We start from the raw sequence: 9,981 nt of genomic DNA on the forward strand, positions 1-9,981 counted from the left end.
ATTCTCTCTCGCAAATAAATAAATAAAATCTTAAAAAAAAAAAAAAAAAGAAGGAAGGAAATTCCAGGGCGCCTGGGTGGCTCAGTTGGTTAAGCGACTGCCTTCAGCTCAGGTCATGATCCCAGGGTCCTGGGATCGAGTCTCGCGTCGGGCTCCCTGCTCTGCGGGGAGCCTGCTTCTCCCTCTCCCACGCCCCCTGCTTGTGTTCCCTCTCTCGCTGTGTCTCTCTCTCTCAAATAAAGAAATAAAATCTTAAAAAAAAAACAAAAAGAAGGAAGGAAATTCTGACATGTGCTTCAATGTGGCTGAGCCTTGGGGCCACCATGCTAAGTGAAGCAAGCCAGTCACAAAAGAACAAATATTGTCTGCTTCTATGTATGGTAGAGTCAGAAAGGAGGCTGGTGGTTGCCAGGCACGGGGGAGGAGGAGAATGGGAAACTGCTGCTTAATGCGTAGAGTTTTGGTTTGGGAAGATGAAAAGAGTTCTGTGGATGAGCGGTGGTGACAGTGGCCTGGTAGAGTGAACGTGCTTAATGATGCTGAACTATACACTGAAAAATGGCTGAAGTGATGATTGTATTTTACCACACACACACACACACACACACACACACACAAGTCCTATTGAGCATCACATTATGGTCAGATGACCAAAGCCCAGAAACTTAATAAATTTGTGATAAGAAGACTAGGAAGTGCGAGTCAAAAAGTAAAGCAGACATCTCGAAAAAACCAGCCCGAGAAAAGAATGCTGGCTGGATTCCCGGAGGACAGATCACAGAAGTGTAAAGTTAGAAGGTTCCAGGAGCACCCACCGTTTAGTTCAACCTCCACCTTTCACAGATGAGCACAGGGAGGCCCAGAGTCACCGAGTGGCTTGCCCAGGGTCACAGAGCAAGTTCAGGCAAAGGGAGAAGTCAAAGCAAAAACCTGGCCTCTGCCAGACAGTCGTGCCTGCTACTGACAAGGAACCTCTTTGAACTGACAAAGGTTTGCTCTGGCTTTCTTTTTCTTTTCTTTCTTTCTTTTTTTTTTTTTTTTTAAGATTTATTTATTTATTTGAGAGAGAGAGACAGAGTAAGGGAGGGGGCAGAGGGAAAGGGATAGAAAGAATGTCAAGCAGACTCCCCGCGGAGTGCGGAGACCAACGTGGCACTCTATCTCACAACCCTGAGATCATGACCTGAGCTAAAATCAAAAGTTGGTCTCTTAACCTACTGAGTCACCCAGGTCCCCCCCCCCCCCATCTTTTTTTTCATCTGGCTTTCTTTTTAAGCAGAGAGAGAAACCAAGCTTTCCGTCTTGATCGGTCTTGCTGCAGTCAATTCATAGTATTACAATTACTGAAGAAATTTGGGTGCTTAGAATTGGTGTTCGGTTGCTGGCTTTGTCTAGGTAGCAAGCTGGGGAAGTGCTGATGAGTTAGAGTTTATTCATTCATTATCAAATATTTGAGGGTCTATGTCATTCCAGATATCCTCTCCAGTTTCCAATCTTTTTTCATCAAGTAACAGCTATCTGGCAGCTTTATTCTAGATGCTGCCCTGACAGTCACCCTTGGACATAAACTCTAAGTTACATTAACCTTCACTGACTTACAGAAAGGTCAGTAAGGGAACAGATATAATTGGAAGTGGCATGAGGGGAAGTAGGAGGGTGGCAGATGCCCAATAGAGTTGTGATTCCAGCGAGGAAGCCACACAGAGCTAAAGGATTCTCACTGGGACGTGTGTCTAGGGGCTGAGGATGCAGCAGGATGGGAGTCCTGCTCATGTAACTTGCCCCTGGCACAGACGAGTGTGGGGACTGCCTAACGTTCTTAGTGCCTTCATGGAGGACCAGTGATACCCACAGTGGGAACTCCAGAAGATAAACAAAAAAAATGATACACGGAGACAAGCAGAGGTAGAAAGAGAGAGATGGGGCAGACAGTGCAACCTGGAAAAGCCCTATGGTCATGGTATGACACCCCTATCAGGTGGCCCGTAAGGATAAAGCCATGTTGGCTCTTCACAACTATATGCGTAAAGGTTAACAGAGCTTTGTTTCTTTTAAATCCAATATTTAGACCTGCCAGCTTTCAAGAGACCTTAGGTATAGGATATGAGGTAAAACAGAACTTAAAAAAAAAGGCACAGGGGGCACCTGGGTGGCTCTGTCGGTCAAGTGTCTGCCTTTGGCTCAGGTCATGATTCTGGGGTCCTGGGATCGAGCCCCAAGTCAGGCTCCCTGCTTCTTCCTCTCCTCCCTGCTCGTGCTCTCTCTTGCTATCTCTGTCGCTCTCTCTCTCAAATAAATAAATAAAATCTTTAAAAAAATAAGGCACTAGGGTAGTTTAGTCAAACAAGCACTAGATTTGAAATCACTTAAGAAGGAAGGGCACAGGGCCTGGCGTAGAGGAGACACAGGGTATATTCTAAATAGATTTAAGATTGTAGAACATAAAAGTAGCCATAGCAGTGAAGCAGAAATAGATTCTACTAGGCACCTGGGATGAGATGCTTTGGTATGGAATTTGGCTTTATGTTTCTTGGAAGCCATGATATAAAAGGAAACAGGTTGGGTTACATCATATTCTTATTCTGGCAAGATAAAATATACAGATTCAACTATAGAGAAGACTTCTTTTTTTTCTGGAACTAAATTAAAGGAAGGATTTATCACATGAGCTCCCTTGAATATAATTTTGAAGCTGTGGACGGTATCTTCAATACCAGTTTATGGTCAACTCTGAAAACGTCATGCAGATGAGTGGTTTTTATGCAACAACCCTTTTAGCTTTGCACAGACACTATCTGGAGTTATCCCTGAAAGTGTAAAGTATTTTTCTGTTAGAACGCTGTCGCAGTAGGATCCCAGGGGAGTCACTTTCAGGAAGTTACCTAAGGATGAGTCATCAGAAGAACCTGGGGAAGTGGGCAGAATCGGACACCTGAGCAGGAAAAGGCTTAACCATCCATTGAGCTTAGTCATCTTTACTGTCAGAGAGAAGAGTATCCCTTGGCAGGGAACAAGAGCTAAGTGGTCCAACAGGCATTTAAGCTTTGAAGCAAGAATAGAGTAAGCGCTGTGCTAGTCTTGACACAAGATGGCCGGCTCCAGGGATGATAAGCCCTGCTGCTCATGGGTGGACTGGCAATTAACAAGCAGCCAGTGAATTTACTTCACAGACACTAAACAGAAGGTTGTGAGGTGGTGGAAAGGCCATGGACTTTGAAGTCTGATAAATCAGGTTCAAATCCTAGCTCTGCTACTTACTAGCTATGTGATTTCACAAATTACTTAATTTTTCTGATCCTCCATTGGATTTTAGTATCATCCTTTTATGAGTCATTTTACTGATCAGAGATAAGATGTATAAACCAAAATAATAATAGTAGCTAACAATTATTGATGCTTACCTCAGATGAAGCATGATGTTAAATGCTTTGTGTGCATTATTTTGTTTATTCTTCAAAGCAGTTCTCTGTGGTACATATCACCTGGCACCTAGGTGCTCAGCACATGGTACATATTAGTATTATTAGTATCAGTTATAATAATAGACTGGATAACAGTGAAAGGGGCCATTTTTGCCCTGGAAATTCGTGCCTGGAATAGGGGTCGGCAAACTTTCCTCCACAGGCCAAGTCAAGCCCATATCTGTTTTTGTGCAGCTGGTGAGCTAAGAATGGTTTTTACATACTTAAATGGTTAAAAAAAACCCAGAAGAATAATATTTTTGACGTATGAAAATGATATAAAATACAAATTTCAGTGTCCATAAATAAAGTTTTATTGGAACACAGCCACGTCCTTTTGTTTACATATTATCTATTCATGATACAACAGCAGAGTTGAGTAGTTGTGACAGAAATACATATGGCCCAGGGGCGCCTGGGTGGCTCAGTGGGTTAAGTATCTGCCTTCGGCTCAGGTCATGATCCCAGGGTCCTGGGATCGAGCCCTGCATCGGGCTCCCTGCTCAGCGGGGAGCCTACTTCTCCCTCTCCCACTCCCCCTGCTTATGTTCCCTCTTTCGATGTCTCTCTCTGTCAAATAAATAAATAAAATCTTAAAAAAATATATATATGGCCCACAGTGCCTAAAATATTTACTAGGTAGCCTTTTACAGAAAGTGTTTGCTGATCCCAGATCTAAAACAAGACCTCCAGGTGCCAAGGCAGCTAAGGTTAGAAACTCACTCAATCTCAGTGTAAGCAAGACTGCACAGGAGTGAATAGTAAGAGATGGGATCTAGAAGGAGCAAAACTTCCATTGGCCTCATGTTAGGGCTAGTGGACAAAAGGTACAATAGGCTGTTCCAGTGCCAACTTAGATGGGTTGAGGAGAGAAAGCTTGGGATGGGCCATCTATCTATGAGCAATATGAGCAAAGCTGGTCTGGGGCTGCAATCTTGGACCTGTGAGCTGTTCATTTTTATGCTTTTGTATGTTTGCTTTATGTTTTTGTATTTGTTTGCTTTTCCCTTTGTGTTTCAGCAAAACCTCTCTTTTAAAAATTTGAATCTTATCCAATTTAAGCCAATGGAAAAAAATACTGATTCACACCTGGGCTAGGATAAAGTCCAAACTCTTAACTACTCTTAAGCCATATAGTGTCTGGTCTGGTCCTTTCTCACTTGTTAGACTCATTTTCTGTCTTCTCCCTACACTCTGTGCTCCATTCATGCTGTGTAACTACAGCCCCCAGAAGTAAGCCTGTTCTACATGCCATGCTTTTTTATACTCTGCTGTTCTGCTTTCCAGGCTTCTTCACTTTCCCTTCCTGGAGAAATTCTCATCCTTCAAGACTCTGCTAAAATGTCACCTCCTCCGGGAGGCCTTCCTGACTGTCCATGCTGGAAGAGATGATCACTCTCACCTTTTTGCCCCTCTACCTCCTATCACAGCACCTGTCCCTCTATATTTACTTAGTCTATGAATCTTTCAAAGTTAGGGAAGATGTTGTAATCGCTTACTTCTGGGACATGGTAACCTCAGTGTGTGAAGGCTGAGAAAGAGAATCAGAGTACTCTAAAGGAGGAATGAACCTTCCAGCTCAAGAACCAGGAAAGATAGGTAAGAAATGGGGCAGATAAATGAAAATCTAGGCAAGGAAGGGCCTAGGATGGCAAAGTTCCTGGTTGGGTTTCTGTTTTTTATTGTTGTTGTTTGTTTTTTCCTTTGTGAAGAATATTGAATAATTCTGTTTAGGAGATACCCTCAACCCTAAAAGACAAAAAACACTATTCAGAGTATTGTTATCATAGCCTCCTGAAGATAGGTATCACAAGACTACATTGTAATTCAGAGAAGACATTTCAGGAAGGGCTGAGATAATTTGGTCCCCACATCATATGATGATGAAGATAAAATGGGGTATATGGATAGAACTTGAACACATAAGACAGCTAATTGACTGGGAGAGGCCATCTTTCGATGCAGATGTCTCATGTGAGCTCTTATCACTCTCATCTGAAACTTAAGAGTCTTCACACTGCAAAGGGACCTTATCAGTAGCCTCTTGGTATTTGGCATTTGGTCAACCCAAGGGTTGTGTCTATTCTTAAGAGAACCATTGCTGGTAACATGGATCTCTTCACTGGGCTGTCACTAAGATCTAAAAACCTTTATTTTACAAGCACAGTTTGAGTTTGATTTGTTTTGTAAACCCAGATTCCTTATCCTATTCCAGCCTGCTGAATCTTATTGGCCACTCTGGGCTCTCTCACACCATTTTGTGAGAACTTCCTGTGGTTTATCTCCATCATGTTGGCAGTTTCTGGTGCAGAAAGGCTGAGTGTCATCAGCAAACTTAATAGTTCCTCTTTTAGATTAGTAATGAAGAATATTCCAGTACTAACATTTTTTTTTAATTTATAAGAGACTTTTTTATAAAGGTCTTTTTCATAAATCAGTTGTCTCATTGTAAGCAAACATTTAGTTTCAGATTCCATTCTTTCTTCGACTACCAGATTTGTGTAAAACGAGGGAATGGTCTCTCTCATCAAGTGGGCTCTTGTAGCTTTCAGTCAGCTCTTTTTTATTATCCTAGTCTCTCTCCTGTTCCCCACAGCAAGTTTCCAAACAGATCCATTCTCCTTAAACCTCCCACCCCCCAGGTTTCTGCAAAGGACCATGCCCACTACTTTTGGAGAAGATAGAGGCTGGCCAACAGTAACTCCTTGGGTTCTTGCTGCCATGTGAACTCATCTGGTTAATTCTGCATGCATCCTGTGCTCTTTCTATTCAGTCACAACTCAAGAGGTACCCTTCCCCTGAATTAGGGCCAACCTTTAAGTCTGTGCCGGGCTGGTTCTCTGAACCTTCTCCCCCCTTCTTCTCAGGGACCTCTCTCAGTGATTTGTTGAGTTCTTCTCATTAGCCTTATATATGCTTCTATCCCATCCATTTGAAAACCTATCCCTCAGGCAGCCCTCCTCTTCACAACTCAGCTTCTTAATTTAGAGCTGTTTCTATTCTACTTCCTGATCTCAGCATCTCAGCTCCCTTTTAGTCTGGCTTGTATTCCCATCACTCCACTGATACTGTCCTCACAAAGGCCACCAACTACTGCCTTGTTGCTAACCCCAATGCTTTTGTCTTATCTCTCAAAAGCATTTGACTTTACTGACCACATGCTTCTTTTCGAAGAATTATCTTCATCTGGCACTATACTTTCCTGGGTTCCTTTTTCCTCTTGCTTTCTTCTTGGGCTCATCGTCCTGTGTTATCTCTTCAATGATAGTTCTACCCTGGGCTCTGTACTCCCACTGTCCCCACTCTTCCCAAGGCTTTTTTGATTACAAGTAATAGGACCCCAACTCAAACTTAACTAAACAATCTACCAACCAAACCACCATCACCATCACCACCACCAAAAACCACAGCGAAGCAAATACACTGATTCATGTGCCCATAAAGTCCAGTGGTAGAACTGGGATAGCTGGTCCAGAGATGTAAAATAAAGACATCACAGCCTCACTCTCTCTCTCTCTTAGCTTTGTTTTCGTCTCTGTTGGCTCCATGCTCTTTCCAAATGATGGCAAACTGCCTGTCAGCAACTCCCGGCTTATATCCAATTCTCTTAAAAAACAATGGAAAAATTTCTACCCAATTTCTTAATTTGGAATTCTAGGAATCATTTTTTGACTCCTCTTCCCCTACTGGTTAATCACCATGTCCCATCCCAACTTCTAAATCTCTCTTCCTCCTTGCTGCCAGTATTTTAGTTCAGACCACCACTTTTTGTCTAGATTCCTGCAACAGCCTCCCAGTGATTTTCTCGATCTTTTCTTTACATCACAGCCAGGGTCATCTTTTTTTTCTTTTAAGATTGTATTTATTTGTTTGTTTCTTTATTTATTTATAGAGAGGATGAGCCAGGGGAGAGACAGAAGGAGAGGGAGAGAGAATCTCAAAAAGGCTCTGCGCTGAGCACAGAGCCTGATGCGGGTCTCTATCTCACGCCCCTGAGGTCATGACCTGAGCCAAAATCAAGAGTTGGATGCCTAATCCACTGAGCCATCCAGGTGCCCCAGCCAGGATAATCTTTTTTTTTTTTTTAAGATTTTTATTTATTTATTTGAGAGAGAGAGAAAGAGCACAGGCAGGGGGAATGGCAGGCAGAGGGAGAAGCAGACTCCCCACTGAGCAAGGAGCCTGATGCGGGCCTCCATCCTGGGACCCTGGGACCATGACCTTAACCGACTGGGTAATCTTTTGAAAATGTTAATTTGATCCTATCACTTGCCCATACAAACTTTGATGACCCCCCTGCATTGGTAGGAAGTTAAAGGCGAAACTCCCTTTTAGGTTCTGTAAGCACTTGGGTGATAGGAATCCTACTTACTCCACTTTTTTTTTTTTTAAGATTTTACTTATTTATTTGACAGAGAGAGACACAGTGAGAGAGGGAACACAAGCAGGGGGGGTGGGAGAGGGAGAAGCAGGCTTCCTGCAGAGCAGGGAGTCTGATGCGGGGCTCAATCCCAGGACCCTGGGATCATGACCTGAGCTGAAGGCAGACGCTTAAGACTGAGACACCCAGGCGCCCCTTACTCCACTTTTCACCTCATCCCTGTTCCAGGCAGTTTGGCCATAGATGCCAGATTAGCCACCTGTCTCTAGCTACGCTCCCCTTCACGTACTGCTCCCTCTACCTGGACCATTTCCCTCTTGAGCGCCCTCCTCCTGAACCTCTACTTATCCTTTCAGGTCTCACATTAGGTTTAACTGTACTGAGAAGAGCCTTCTATACTGTATGATGTACATATTTCTTCCTGTTAGAACATTCTAGTTCTCCCGTTTTAGCAATGATCATACTCTATTGTAATTGTTAAATCATCCGTATCCCTCAGCAGACCGTGAAGTCCACGAAGGCAGGTATTTCCCTTGTTTTGTGAAATATCCCCAGCGTCAGAGTAAGACACCCAATAAATATTTGTTTGAATTGTGAGATTAAATGGGGTATTTATTATTGTGCTAGGGGATTTTCCAGTTTTCTTCTAGATTTTAGAATCTGGATTGATTCAATAAACTACTGGAAAATCTAGAATACAATGTCTACTGCCTTTTTAAAAAAAATTTTTTATTTATTTGAGAGGGAGAGAGAGAAAGTACGAGCACAGAGGGAGAGTGAGAGGGAGAAGCAGACTCCCCGCTGAGCAGAGAGCCTGAGGTGGGGCTCTATCTCAGGACCCTGAGATCATGACCTGAGCTGAAGGCTTAACAGACTGAGCCACCCAGGTGCCCCTGTCTACTGCCTTTTTAAAAAAATGTGCTTATTGATCCTCCTTAAAGAATGTAGAGTTTTAGAACTGAAGAGAAACCTAGTCATCCTCTAGCACTATTTCACTTCATTTGGTAGTTGAGGAAGAGGGAACTCAGAGGGTCTGTAACTTGTACAAGCCACAGACCTAATTGGACTTGAACTCAGTCTAGAGTGGCTTCTCCTTCCCTGATATCATGATATCAGCACTATTAACAGACTAGTGTAGTATGATTTTTATATTAATTCAAAGAACTCTTATTGCCTCTAGCCTCACATGTTCTACTTTTTAAAATGTACTTACTGGTCTTGTACGTCTCAATAGATTCCAACAGTTTCTCAGGATGAAAAACCACTCCCTGGTCTGTAGAGGCCCACGTGTCTTCTGGAGTCCTGCCTCCCAGGTAGGGTTGATAGTGTATGTCATGTGCTCTCTAACGCACTGCCCAAAACACTAGAAGTTACACATTGGATTCAGTGGCTTCACTGTTTTGTCTCAGACGGGTAATTACTAAGTAGATGCCATCTGGATTTGATCTGAGGAACACTCATGTTGTGTAAAGGAAGTAACAGACTTCTGTTTAACTCGTATGAACTCTGTTCTCCATTGCCTCTTCAGAGAGGCTGACTGACTGATGTCCATTATGAAACAGGAGCTTGAAAAGAGAATTGCTTCTCTAAAAACCAAGTTGAGGTGTAGAAAAGACTGGATGAGAGTAACTTACTAAGAATAATTATAATGGAACTTGAATATGGGTGAGAAGACAAATATGGGGGAGAATTGTTAAGTAAATTTTTTTTAATTTAAAAATTTAATTTATTAACAACTTTTTAAAAACTTTAAGGAAACCAAAAATGGGCCCACTTAACCAAAGCATTATGACACTCTAGTTAATGGACCTATTCCAAAAGAAAATCCTTGACGGTTCATTCAGAGATTGTGTATAAATGTTCTTCAAGCATTAATTTAGAATAAAATGTGCAATATATTTTCAGTATGATGCCCTGCTTCTCAAGGGCTAGAACTAGCCCTACATATTTCATTTCTTCTAAATCTTTCTGTGCCTAATACAACATCCTGCATATGCTTCTGATGATGGAATTTTATTTCCCTAGCGATTAGTGGGGCCAGCTACTTTCTCTTTCTTTCTTTCTTTCTTTCTTTCTTTCTTTCTTTCTTTCTTTCTTTCTTTCTTTCTTTCTTTCTTTCTTTCTTTCTTTCTTTCTTTC

At 42.4% G+C, this 9,981-nt stretch overlaps 1 protein-coding gene across 4 annotated transcripts in view; it reads left to right on the forward strand.

Moving 5' to 3' along the window:
- Window positions 1-9,981, forward strand: part of EXTL3 (exostosin like glycosyltransferase 3) — a 155,622-nt gene that overhangs the window by 4,652 nt on the left and 140,989 nt on the right. The window contains exon 1 of one of the 4 annotated variants that reach the window (XM_035022632.1): window positions 8,702-9,155. The exons of the other annotated variants lie outside the window; for them this stretch is intronic. The gene's annotated coding sequence lies outside the window, so the exon portion shown is untranslated. Of the gene's footprint in view, window positions 1-8,701; window positions 9,156-9,981 lie in introns of those variants that run through there. 4 annotated transcript variants of the gene reach the window in all.

This window comes from Mirounga leonina, unplaced genomic scaffold, assembly GCF_011800145.1.
Source record: "Mirounga leonina isolate KUSES-001 unplaced genomic scaffold, KU_Mleo_1.0 Mir_176, whole genome shotgun sequence".
Classification (NCBI taxonomy): domain Eukaryota; kingdom Metazoa; phylum Chordata; class Mammalia; order Carnivora; family Phocidae; genus Mirounga; species Mirounga leonina.